The sequence below is a fragment of the Euprymna scolopes genome, chromosome 37 (assembly GCF_053919585.1).
Source record: "Euprymna scolopes isolate OS-2025 chromosome 37, ASM5391958v1, whole genome shotgun sequence".
NCBI lineage: Eukaryota > Metazoa > Mollusca > Cephalopoda > Sepiida > Sepiolidae > Euprymna > Euprymna scolopes.
Window position 1 is genome coordinate 54,993,793 of NC_136518.1, and position 15,000 is coordinate 55,008,792.

The following is a 15,000-nucleotide window of genomic DNA, read 5'->3' on the forward strand; positions in this document are numbered from 1 at the left end:
TGAGACGAATATCGTAGATTTTCATTTATACTCGGTATAAAAAAAAAGAAAAGACAATTGACAAAATTAGATTCCGTCAGTCCATTACAAATGTTTGTGCCGGTTTATAGAATTTTTAACCATTGTAAATTATTTTATTCATATTGTTATTGCTAACACACATCCCTATGATTAAATTAGAACTTTTTCTTTCAGATTATTAAATCATCATATATAGCATCATCACGTTAACACATTGGTTCCTGCTGGATCACCGAAGTTAAGCAACGTTGAACCTGGTCAGTAAACAAATGGGTGACCATTTGGGACTTCCAGGTGCTTTATGTGTTCTCCGCATGTCTATTTGTTTCCAGTCGTCCTGGACTTCTCCTTGCCAGTGCCGATTCAGGAAAGTTGTGGCTGGAGATTGCTCAACTCTTACAAAACAATCACATCATAATGCTAGTCTTTATTCAGCACTACTGATTAAAGATCTTCTAGGTGAATTTGGTTGTGAAATCTTGCTCCATCCTGCATATTTTCCTGACTGAGTTTCCTCGGGATCTTATTTCAGACATACAGATTTTCATTTTCAAGATGAAATTTGAAATCGGCAATTTTTTTTTTTTGCGCCAACCTGATACTTGCATACGTTATTATTTGTATGCAGGAAAAGGGAGATAAAAATGATCAAACTTTTTTTTTGCAACTATTAATACTAATTACAAAAATAATGGGGTTTGTTTTACTGTACACATAGATTCGAAAAAGTTGTCAAAAAACAAATATATAACAAATAAATGTTATCAAAGGCAAGACAAGTTACTTTTTTTTACCAAACTGGATATATTTTTCGTATTTTTATTCAATGTAACATGTTTATTCAGCTCGAAAACCATACAGTGTTTACCGATGTATTGGAAAATTCAAAATGGCGCCTGACTCCCTCTTTCACACGGTAATTTTGGGAAAAAGGTGTTATAAATAAAAAACTGGATAAAATACTGTTAAAAGCTCGCTCAATATATGTTACTGTGACATAGCTTGACATATATTCGGCGGGTGTTAATAGTATTTTTCTAGTTTTTTATTTATAACACCTTTTCCCAAACTTACCGTGTTAAAGAGGGGGTTAGGCGTCATCTTGAATTTTCCAATACATCGGTAAACACTGTATGTTTTTCGAGCTGAATAAACATGTTACATTGAATAAAAACACGAAAAATATATCCAGTTCGGTAGAAAAGTAACTTATCTTGCCTTTGATGACATTTATTTGTTATATATTTGTTTTTTGACAACTTTTTCGAATCTATGTGTACAGTAATACAAACCCAAATAATGATAATTCAAAATAGCTATTACAATGGCGAAAGCTGGAATTACAAACGTTGGCTCATAAAATGTTGGTTGCGATTAAAATGTAATTCTGAATGCGGTTTTCGAATTCGAGTTTTATTGCAACAGATCTATAACATTTTTTATTTGTTGTTTAAAGACGCAATGTGTGAAAACAAAAACCAGATTGACAAATGCTATAAGCGAACAACGAACTACATTTTGTTCCACTTATCAAAACAATCACAACGTCTACCTACATGTTTAACCTATCAGAGCCTTTTGGCCAAGATCAAAGTGTATTATCTGTTCTTCGGATGCTGCATTTCCATTTCTTGTTCTCTTTCGGTGGAGGAGCCGTCCTTCACGACTGAGAACATTTTATTTTTGTACCTTTTCTCCACATTAAAAAACGACCCTGGTGTCTAACTCTGTCCCGTGAGGAGGCATTGTAAATAGATACATCTCATTGTGATGTAGGTTATACTTAATTAGTAATAACTCGAAGTAATCTAATTACAGACGGATTAATCATAAAGAACTCTTAATCCGTAAATAATTTAATTGTATAAACATAACTAGCAGCTCGCCCGGCATAGTCCGGTCGTAAAATACGCTGAAATATTTGAATTTTTCATATTTCATATTTGTTATTATAAAGCAAATTCTCTATTAATTATCATATTGTATCCGATATATTCAGCAAGTATGTATTGGTGAGTGATGTATTGCTATGGACTCTACGACACGGACGCGCAAGTAAAGTACGACCTAGATCCACGTACATCCAGCAAATAGCACACGACGCCAACTGTGAACCTGGAGATCTGAAGCAGCTGATGGAAGACAGGAAACTCTGGAGAGGAAAAGTAACATTGGTCCAAGCAAGGAGCCCGTCCTAATAATGAGGATGATGATTATCCGATATATGGTAGTGGCCGCCCGTCGTAAAAAAAACAAACTCTCTGCCGCTTGCCTGTTTCCCACCTGACTACAACTTGCACGTCTTCAAGTCCAACATAAACAAACTCCTAACAAACCGCCCCCTTAAGTAAGACACTCTATCAAAACCCCCCATACTAATGATTACTACAATACTATCTCATTGAGTACTGTACACGCAATAACGCTTATCCCTGAGTGGCCTTTTTTCATCGTCCACTAATACGTATATATATATATATATATATATATATATATATATATATATATATATATATATATAGAGAGAGAGAGAGAGAGAGAGAGAGAGAAAGAGAAAGGAATTTTGTCGTTGCTCGTGTATTGCATGATAAAAATAAAACGATACGACGTATGCATAATAAGAGTATTAAAGAAAGGCTTAGATCTTATGTTAAATGCATACAAAATGCAAAAAGATTATAAAAAGAAGAAAGAGTCGTTAAAAAAGACGATCACGTGAGAGACGTCACAACCCTGATGTAGAAGAAATAGATGTCGTTGTTGCACGACAAAGTGAGTTCGAGTTATTCTTTGTCTTGGCCTCCTTTGCGACGTTGCTACAACGTGTGGGTCCCGTGTATAAATGTGTGTAGAACGTTACATGATGGCTTCACGGAAATCTATACAGAACAGAAGACTTCGATTGAAGCGTCTAGCTAAAGAGAAGGATATAGACCACACCTTCGTTTCCCTCTAGAGTTCGTAAGAGATAGATTCTCATGTGATTGATGTCACCCCATTCCCTCTATTTTTTCATTTTTCTTATCATTTTGTTTAAGCCAGGGATGGGGCATCCTACCAGATGCCAAACATACACCTGTTATTTTAGACACTCCAACCGAGAGATCTTTTTAAGATTCTAACCGTCCCTTTAAGTGCAATTGTTTGAATCTCCTTTGCACTTGGTTTACCTGGTATATTTGTAAGATAGTTTGTAAAATTCTTTTTCATAAGTCCGGTTGCTCCTATAATTACTGGAATGATAGAGATCTTCTTAAGGTTCCAGTTTCTTTTTTCTTGTCATACATAAGACCCTGGTATTTAGTAATCTTTTCCCTCTCAGCTCTGTTTAATCCAGCATCATTCGGGACACTAACTTCCACCAAGGTTGCTTCCTTCTCCTTCTTGTCCCATATTACAATGTCGGGTTTTATAGCTCCGTTTTCTAGGTATGTGGCTGTTGGGATTGCATAGTCATAGTGGATGGTATATGACTTGTTTCCGACTGTTCTTTCGGGTATATGTTCCCATTCGGAGTAAGAAGGAATATGATTGAACACATTTCTGTATTTTTTCACTAAAGTTTGATAATTGCATCAGGCAGCAAATAAAGCCTTTTTTTTTTGCTATTATATGTAACGACCAAAGTATTATTACGTTGGTGCAGAAATAAGGTCGTTTTTTGACGTTCAAATCCAGGTCGAAAAACGACATTATTTTTGCACCAACCTTATAAAACGTATTTTTAAAAAACATTTTTTTATGTCAAAGAACGAAAATAAAAAAAAACCTGAGTTTCTTTATTGACACAAAAAAAAGAAAAGAAAGAAAAGTGAAAAGCGTAACATATAAGTCAATAATTTACTTACAATAGCGTTAAATTAAACTGGACCGCGAGTAAAAAGTATATGCATCAAACACTGAATAGATTTTTTTTCTTGAAATGTTTACATAAATATTGATGAGAATGGGCGATATATTCCAATAGTTTCTATGCTACAATAGAACATTTACCACTGATGTATTTTACCTTTGGATGACTATGTTTTTGGTTTCATTATTGAAGAATTCCATACTATTATTTGAAAATAATTTCTTTCTTTACATTATATGCATTAATAATAAATATGCCGCGTGCTTGATTCGAGTCTCCCAAAACAGCTCACTTATAATGAACTGTCCAAAGGAGGAAGATGCGCGGGAAGAAAGCGGAAACGGTTCAAGGACAATCTGAATGGCTCCCTCAAACAGTTTGGGTTTTTTTTATTCTAACTCATGGGAAAAACTAACCCAAGACATGTTGCTGGCGTGCCGCAACTCCAAAACTGGGCTCAATTACTGAATCCGCACGCAATGAGGAACGCAAGACGAAACCTGACATTAGAAAAGACAGAGCAGTCATCACCTCTACTGCAGAATTATCCTGCAGATGTCCAACATGCAGGAAATACTTCAGATCTCGAGTCGGTCTAAAAAGCCGCCTCCGAACTCACAGAACAATTGGATGATTACGATTATCCTCACAAGCGATGGACGAACATCATCATCATGTAATTATATATATATATATATGTATATATTAATATATATATATATATATATTAATTTATATGCATTAATATATATATATATATATATATTAATATATATATATATATATGTATATCAATATATAGCTTCTTTACAAAATTATCGCGATGAAGCATTTTCTGAAAGGAATTACTCGAACTATTACTACAGAATTTGGTGCTACGCAGCACAAAAAGAAAGTGCTATTCAAAATAGTATCGATTCCCCAGATGAAATACAAGTTTAATATCAAGAAACAACTAACTGTTTTTTGTATATTAGAGTGATCTATACAGAAACGTTTGTATTTCATTCTTCAAATGAAATATTTGACTGCAATATTTGATATTCCAACAAACATTCTTTAAATATATTTATATACCGCTTCTACTATTTAAATTTAATTCGTTCATAGATTTTGTTTAAAATTTTTATATTTATCTCCGCGTTGCGTCTTCTCCCTGGTTGCTCACTTTTAACTTAAAAGTGACTGGTGTTATCATTTATATAAAACACCTATCTTTTCTTATCTCATGATCTCCAATGACTAATTTTATTCCGTTTAAACCATTGGTTTTATTGCCTCTGCAAATCGCTCTTACTTACCCCCTCCATTAGCTTTATAATGCTATTTAATTAGTAGGGCAAGGACTGCAACATTGTCTCTTCATTGTTGTGACTCTCGAGTGCGTATTCGTTGATATCTTATATGCTTTTATATAGAACGATGTGGTTAACTGTGTCTAAATGTGTCGGATATATACTCGAGAGTCAAAACAATGAAAAGAATATGCTGTTGTCATAGCCCTATTAATTAGTAGGTATCCCAAAGTAAATTTTTATCTATGTTTACAGTTTGGAGCAATTTCGCTTGTTTTATTAAGTAGAATATTTGTATCTTTAAATTCTTTAATTTGTAGTTTCTTGTTTAGCCACAATCTAATTACACAAATTCTCTATAAATGTGCGTGTGTATTATGGCAATTCATAATGGAAAGCACAATGTTTGACTGTCCTTAAAATGAGAATGAGAAAGACAAATTGATAAAATAAAAAATATATAACATTAAAACGAAATAAGATAACAAAAAATTAATCCAGATAAAATTGCGTTTCATGGGTTTATCAGGTGTGGTTTATCAGATATATTCTTTTATTCCGCGTCTTATATGCGTGTGGTTCGAAAAGATATGACTATAGCTTTGACCGAAATATATCTGCAATTGTGTCACCAAATAATATTTGTATTTCCAAAACATTATTTATCACAGATAGCAGATTCTCTGGATTGCTATTTATTTTAACTCTCCTATTTCGTTCTTGATGTTTTTCTTTGATTCTTGCAAAGCTTATTGTGTCAAAAAACTCACTGCAAAAATTGAAGGAAAATATCAGGAATGAAACAATGGAGTTAAATAACAATCCAGAAATTCTGCAATTCGTCATGAATAATGCTTGGGAAACAGCACAAATATGCGAAGCTTAAAATGGACAACATTTAAAAGACATTATCTTTCATAAATAAATATTGTTAAATTCCGATGTATTTATGAAATTAAATTTGTCAATAATTAACCACAGTACGGATAATATCAACATTAGTGTGGCTTTACACGAATGAAATTTGCTATTCTTAGTTGGAAGTTGTTTTTGATGAGTTGATTTTGTTTGAAAAGATTTTTACTTTATAGCTTCTCCGACCGGTTAGAAGTTGTTCTGTTCCTTCGAACTGGCATATTGTCCCGTCTTTAAAGTTGAAGTGAAACTGATCCACAACACAAATACTCGCGCATATATATATATATATATATATATATATATATATATATATATAGTGTGTGTATATATATATGTATGTAAATATATATATATATATATATATGTATATTGCTCATTATTCATTTATTTATTTATCTGTTCATAACGACGTTATATTCCTACATTGTAAGCCTTCAAGAATATCTTTTATCCGTTAAACAGTGCTTCAAGCAAACCGCGCCATACTTCTTATATATATCAAGCGATGCTCTTTGTATAAACAAATCGAGCGGAGGCATTTGGACGATGTCAAAACATTAATTCATTATCCACACAGCAGCAGCTGTATAGCGTAATGGTGAGAAACCTTGACTGTCATTTGGGTGGTCGCGTTTCGGTCCTGGCTTTAGGCAGTTGCCTGTCTAGCCGCACTGATCAGCTGTGAAACAGCGAAACACTACTGTATGTGGATGCATATATATATATATATATATATATATATATAGGCATCCACACACATATATATATATATATATATATATATGTATATATGTACATATATATATATATTAAGCATTAATTTTTTTTATAGAATAACTGTTGCTTTTACAGTAGCATTCTTTCCAACAAAGCCTTCGTCAGATAATGACTCTTGATTCATGTATGGTTTCGGAGCCAAAGCATCATTACCACTCGCCCAAAACATCCTAGCAGTATCTTACAATACCACCAGACTTTATTGGATTTTTGTCAATCTGTGGGATTGCCATATCTACGATAATGCAGATAGATACTTGTCTTGTGTTTTCTTTGTACATTTTTTTCTTTTCTGACGGAGAAGCACCAAGATTATTAAAGAAAATGGAGGTTGTGTTCGCAATAAAACATCGGCATCTGACTTCGATAGAAAACACAATGGCTTTTCAGCCATTTCTAACACATTCTTCTCGTAGATCTTCAGATCTTTCCAACTTGCGCTGATATGCCCCGTCAAAATTTTCCTCAAATAGAACCGTTAATTCAACGATAAAAAAAACAACATTTTTCAAATTAATGGACCAAATGACGATATTCGGACGCTGATCCGTTAAACTTATTTCAGTCGGAAATATGAGACGGCGTTCTAAGCCGAATGCAACGCGCCAGTTCGTGAAAACATCAAAACACTGACGATCTCTTCCTATTTTTACATAAAGATTTGGATTCGTTTTTTCTTTAACAAAAGAAATTGCTCTACTGGTAATATTTTGAGCTTTATTGACAGTCACAAATCGTATCTTCATAACTTCCGCAACTATCTCATGGTGTAACGCACACACACACACACACACACACACACACACACACACACACACACACATATATATATATATATATATATATGCAGGGAAATCCGATGTTGCCTGGGATTGAATTATGGCAAACAAATATTTCACATTCAACGCTGTCAAGCCAAAGCTAGTTTCCTTTAATAATTACATGAAACCTTACCAACCACCAATAGCTATGGTTAGATATATTTTACGTGAGAACACTTCGTTCAAGCTCCTTGGCTTAACGTTCAGAGGAAACATGAGTTGAAATAGATACATTGAGATCATTGCTAAGGCTGCTGCAAAGAAGGTGGGCTCTCTCTATCGTGCTAGGAAGTTACTTTCGCCTGAAAGTGTCCTGTACCTCTACAAAGCCACCATTCGCTATGTATGGAGTACTGCTGTCACATTTGGGCTGGTGCATCTGCTAGTAGTGTCTCGCTCCTGGACAGGGTTCAAAAGAGAGTAGCCAACCTAATAGGTCCTGAATTGTCATCTAAACTTCAGCTTCAGTCCCACCGACGAAATGTTGCATCCCTCTGCCTGTTTTACTAGTATTTTAATGGTGGATGCACTGACGAACTGCAAGCACTTGTACTCCATCGACAAAAATACTCCTACGAACCCGATAAGAAGCAAAGTCCCACCCCTATACAATTGAGATCCTTAGATGTAAGAAAACCTTTTACTCTAATAGCTTCTTCCCCAGAACGGCAGGACTTTAAATTCTCTTCCGGTTTCCTGCTTCCCCAATTGTACTGACATGCAGAAGTTCAAGAGTAATGTGAACAGACATCTTGCTGCTAAACTCCCTACATAGATCCCCTGGAACTTAGGTCCCTGATAGTAGCCCAGTAAATTAAAGTGACAATATGCCTTGTTTGAGGTGAAAATGTAATATATTTCAAACCCCGTATTTATATTATCCGCGAAATCAAAGAAATCAACAAATTTTTCCATCACATCTATTGAACTAGTTGGGGGGGGGGGTCACACGCCGCCACACAGTGACTTAGTCCACAATACATTATACTTTCCATTGCACTGTAGAGAACCTACTGTTCGTTTTACAAAATTAGTTTTATGTATAATAACTTGGATTCATAAGTTAATTATCATACTTCAATTGTGCTCTAAACAAACACATTCCTTCCAAACGCGCCCCTGTCATACCACAGAACCTACTGCTGATTTTAGATGCCAGGCCTTTCTGCTTGTGCGGTAATTAAACTTCTGAAATGTTTTTTGTGATGTTAGGCTGTATAAGGCGTCATTAATCTGCTCAGACATTGCGGAGACTACATAGAACGAACCCAACACACACAATTTCCTTTGACAAAATAGTAGAAGGTTAGATAGATATAAATGTACTTATAACTATATATATATATCGAGACACAGGAATGGGTATATTTGATCCTGCAGAACGGTGGTTAATTAGAATTGTGGGGTCTGCGTTCGCGCCTTGTTCAGAATGTATGAAAATAAAAAATTTAAAAATTAAAAAAACAAAAACATTTACAAGTGTTTTTGATATAGATGTACATAATAATACTTTGATAAGTATGTTTTAACTTAAATAGGGATGGTATAATAAAATTGCGGGATCTGCGTTCGTGCTTGGCCTCCATAGAATGGAAATAGGCATAAACTTTAATAAAGACCTTTCATATCTATCTGCGTAAGTATACTTTGATAATTATGTTTCAGTTTGCAGAAATACGGTATAATAAAATTATGGGGTATTCGTTCGCGCCTGACCTCCATAGAATTGAAATATGTCACAAAGTTTAACAAGGTTTTTTAATATAGATCCACAGAATATTGTGATAAGTGTTTCAGTGTGAACAGGTATGGTATAATAAATTATAGGGTTTATCTATCTTATTTTTACTTTCATCATATTTTGCTTTGGTTTTGATACCCCCAGCTTCTAAGCTATCTCTTTACAACCTTTCTTTTTCATAACCTATCATACTTTAATAAATAAGAGTCCATTTTCTGTGGGCTGTTTTTGAACCCAGTCAACGACGGGTACTTTTGCTAGTATATATATATATATATATATATATATATATATGTGTGTACTAATTACCCGACAACATATATATATATACACACACACACACACACATATATATATATATATATATATATATATATATATATATATATATGCTTATCTGTACATTTATTTCTTCACTTGATTGCATTTTGTTATGATATCAGTTCAAATCTAGTAGACCGGAAAAATATATCAATTTCTCCACAAATAAAAATTGCTTATTCACAAACAAAAACAAACGCGCACGCACACACACACACACACACACACACACACACACACACACACACACACACACACACATATATATATATATATATATATATATATATATATATATATATATATATATATATATATATATACGGTATAAGCAGCTGAATATTAATGCACATAAATACATGTGTATTCCTGTTTTCTTACCCTTTCCCTGGGGAAAATTCTTTTCCGTCTAGAAATATTTGCGTGCGTGTGTGAAGAATTCTAAATAATACATTTAAAAATAAACTTTTACACCATATAATACATATTTACTAACATTTAAAGTGCCTGTATTAGGAGAGAGATTATAACTGGCTTGACATCATCGTCATTCGCTTTTCACCACGTGCTCATTAGGACGACGACCCAAACAACGTTAGAAGACGCGTTACATTTGAATACAGTTTGTTGGATCGCGGCATATCAATACTTTATGGATTACTCAAGTCGAAATCAAGTTTTTTTTTTACATGGGGGTCACCACTTATCAAGGCCCGAAGGCCACACAGGGATAAGCGTTATTGCGTGTACAGTAATCAATGAGATAGTATTGTAGTAATCATTAGTATTGGGGGGTTTGAATAGAGTGTCTTACTTAAGGGGGCGGTTTGTCAGGAGTTTGTTTATGTTGGACTTGAAGACGTCCAAGTTGTAGTCAGGTGGGAAACAGGCAAGCGGCAGAGAGTTCCACTGGTGTGCAGTTCTAAGAAAGAAGCTTTGCTCATGGAATCTACGTTTGGATTTAGGCACAGATAAAGAGTGGGGAAAATTATTGACAGTAGTTTCAGCTAGACGAGTGTTTCTCGTGAAAGATTGGCGAGGGGGGACGAGGGATAAGAGCTCAGACGAGCACGTGCTATGGAAATAGCAATAAAACAAAGACAAGCTTGCAACGTCTCTTTTGTGGGAGAGAGGTTGCAGGAAAGAGAGAAGGACACCCCCACTAAGCCACGAAGTCTATTTTGTACTCTGTCAAGGCAGGATAGACTGTTTTTAGCAGCTACTGCCCAGATGTGACAGCAGTATTCCATCCTTGGACGTACTTGGATTTTATAAAGATAGAGAATTGCATCAGTAGTGAGATATCTTCTGGAGCGGTAGAAGGATCCCACCATTTTCCCAGCGTCCCTGGCAACAGATTTCATGTACGTGTTCCATTTTAGATCATTTATGTAAAGATTTTAGTTGTACAGTAATATCTTTTTGGGGTCGTATTAAACAGGTTGTTTATGTGGTAAATATGTGTGCTTATTTTGAAGAGTCATTCATTTATTCTTGGCTAGATACTTGTCAAATACTTGTGGTTTATTTTGGTCAAAATCGCCTGTCCCATTTTCTCATCGAATTCTTTCGATTATTGATTATAGATACTTTCGAAATACATTCCGACACAAACCTATCTGATAACACTGCCAGATACATAAAATACATTCGAGTAAAATTTCATAAAAATTGGCCCGGCAGTTTAAGAGTCCATATGGACTAAACTCACACACAGAGGGAAAGTATATATATATATATATATATATATATATATATATATATTATCAAAATCAAATGACATCGAACTTCAGAATCGAAGAAAACGCAATTAAAAATATCATACGTACATACTTGACGCCTGTTGACAGTATTCTAAAATTAAATTTATTATCTACTACAAGAAGTTTAGAACACAAAACCTTGTGGTTAGAAACAACTTCTCACCGACTATGAAAACGTTGGAACAAACCAATGTAGTGTATGAATTCAAATACTCTTTGCAAGAATGTAACTCCGAAAATAATACATACATTGAGCATACAACGACAACCTTGTCCCGGCGAATAACCATGCATCTAAATGATACTAGTGCATATATATATATAAACCTTTGATAAAAGAACATAACTACCCCCTCCAATCTTAGAAAGGCCCTCGTTGACAACATAACAAGTATACGACATGAAAATTTTATAAATTTTCCTAATGTCTGTCTGTCTGTGAGTATCTCTATGTGTGACGCGGTTTATCTCAGCCTACAGGCAACCCACCTAGGCAAGTAAGGTACCGAAATGAAGCTTATGACCCAGCGGATGTTTTAATGATATTTATATCCATGTTTGGTTGATGGAAAAAACAAAGAATGCAAAAAATGCAAAAAAAATAAATAAATAAAAAATAACGATTTACTAAACAACGTCTTATTTACTGGATATTTTTCCGGTATTCACCGGGAGTTATTATCTCCTTTGGTAAGTTCGATTTACTTTGTGTGTCTGTGTATGTGTGTGTGTGTGTGCGTGCGCGCGCGCGTGCGTACGTGTGTGTGTGTGTGTGTGTGTGTGTGTGTGAAACGCGGTTTATTTCAGCCTACGGGCAACTCACCCAGGCAAGTCAGGTAACGAAATGAAGTTTATAACCCAGCGAAAAAGTCGGCATTGATCAACTGTGTGAAAAGTAATTATACGGTATTTTGCCTATTGCTTGTTCTCATCACGATATGTTACAGTCAATAAACAGCATTTTGGTGTATGATACCTCTCGTTTCTAGACAGGATCCATAAAGAGTTCCTTGGTCTTCGGGCTAAGATCAAAGTGTAGTATTTGTTCTGATGCTACACTTAAGGTTATTTGTCTTCAGTCAATGTAGGAATAAGCCTTCTATACTAAATCAATTTTTATTTTAATTCAAACTAGAATGCCCCCCCCCTTTGGGGGAGCTGGTTTTCCCTCCACAATTATAACGACCTTGTGTCACATATTGCGTCACAGTGGGTGAATTAATTAAATGCTAATAAGTCCCGCATTATTAATCAAGTTACAACCCCTGTTTCATCAAAGACAGTTGCATCTCTGTTCCTGTTTTTCAAGTCCTTTTATGGAATCTGCTTAGATGAACTCATTGCAAGTGTGCCCTTTTTGACGTACATACCTCCGGCAAACCTGTCTAGCAGCAAAATTCCGCTATTTCACTATAGAAGTTTCTAGATACTAGAAAACCTTATGCTCTAATAGTTTCTTATCTCGAATTAGAATCCTCCCCCGGTTTCTTGCTAAAATGCACACGTTTCAATGCAATGTAAACAGAGACCTCACAGCGCAAGTGATCGCATAGTTCCTTGTAGACATAAACACAAATATTAGCCCCCTCATGTCCAAAAGGCAATATACATTATTTGAGGCTAGCAAGAGCAAATTAAATAAAACAATAAAATAATTAAACCTACTTTTAAAAAATGAAAAAAGGTATTTAGGGACAAAAAGTCGTATACCGGGATTAGTTCATGTTATAAGCCACAGCTCGTAAGCTTGATAGGGTATTACCACACTTCCAAAAGCTCTCAAATCTCACTTTCAAATAACGTGTCATGCCATACGCAAAGCACACATTTAAATATTATCGGTTATGCTATAAGAGAAAAAATATTACGCTTCGTCACTGTTCGCATTAATATGCGAATGTAACTGAGCACGGACGCGCGTATGCAAATACTGAGCCGTGTCCAAAATGACTTCACGGTAAGGTAAAAAAAAAACACAAACTATAAAAAGAAGATAGATCACGTTAGAGAGGTTGGTGACGTGATGGCCGTGACGAGAAGTCACGCGTGGCGGGAGAATGAGGAATAAATGTTGCCACAAAAAACGAGTCGAGTTATTTCTTGTTCTATGTTCACTGCGACGTACTCTGTTACAACGTGCTGGGTCTATATATGGAAACGCGTGCAACGCTACACATATAGAATAAGATAACTGTGTCATTAATTTAATTATTTATGTGGAAATTATTATCATTTCTGCTGACTTAATGTTGAGGGTTTTTTTTGCCAAGTATGAAGGGCAATTCTATCTGTGTCGATTTCAAACAACAGGAGTTATCGAACTTGCTATTTGCTTACTCATGTCAGTCTTTGTATTTTTATATTTTATTTGGACAGGATTGGAATATCGTGGTCTTAAAAACATCGGAATCATTTCAGATGACTTTAAGAAAAATTCACTTTGTTATATTTTTGTGTGTTGTTACTATAATTTGGTGGGATATAGGTTGGAGGTCTAGACAGTAAAAAAAAAAAAACATAACACCGCATGACTAAGCATGTTTAAAATATGAAAGATGCTAGCAGTTCAAAATAAAATCGAAAGAGGAAAATCATTGATTTTTTTTTTCGTGGAAATCGATCTTGGCACGAGTTATAAAGAACAAAAGATGATTTTTTTGCAAAGACAGGAGATGCTTATTGACTAAGTCTTGCAAAGACCAAGGTTGTATATAGAAGAAAAACAGTGAGCAGAAAGAGAGTTCCAGAACCTTGCAGCCCTTAGAAAGAAGCAACCGGTATAGGAAATTTTATTACAGGATAGAAACTATAAAATTGTCGTCCTAGAAAAAACGATGTTTAACGTCCGAGATCAGAGATGCACCGCTGTACAACTCATGCTCTCTACCGATTCAAATTATGACAAGGCAAATTTGGACGGTTCAACGCTCGAGGGCACAGCTCAACGAGGTTTCCAACCACGGTTATGGTCTTTGGTCTGGTTTACAGTGAGAGCCACATCATGCCATCTCACTTCTTTGAAGTCGGCTTGAAAGTCAACACCAAAGTATAACTGGATTTCCTGAATAGTGGTGATCCCCTGGTACAATCAGGTGGCCGCTGGCAGATGCTGGGTGTGGCATCAGGACTTGGCGCTGGCCCACAAGTCCAAAGAGACCCAGTCATGGTTTAAGAAGGAATGCTACGACTTTGTGCCCTTCTCTCACTGACCCCCTTCTACCTGAACCCACTGGACTAATTTGTTTGGTCATACGTTGAGAAAGAACACCACCAACATGACCTCCCACAACACCAAAGCTAGCCTGATCGCCACCATCCGCCGAGTATTCGCCAAGCTCTCGCCGGCACTCGTGGAAAAGGTATGCTTCCAGTTCCGGACCCGTATCGAGGCGGCGATTGAGGCTGAAGGCGGCTACATTGAAGAGATGTCAGCTTTAGTACATAATCAAGTTACCTGAATTGATGTTGTAATAGGTTTTAAAATAAAACT

The 15,000-nt window shown here is 35.5% G+C and overlaps 1 protein-coding gene across 1 annotated transcript in view; it reads right to left on the reverse strand.

Annotated features, from left to right (window-relative positions):
- Positions 1–15,000, reverse strand: part of LOC145261199 (neprilysin-1-like) — a 1,350,287-nt gene that overhangs the window by 1,288,039 nt on the left and 47,248 nt on the right. The window lies entirely within an intron of this gene.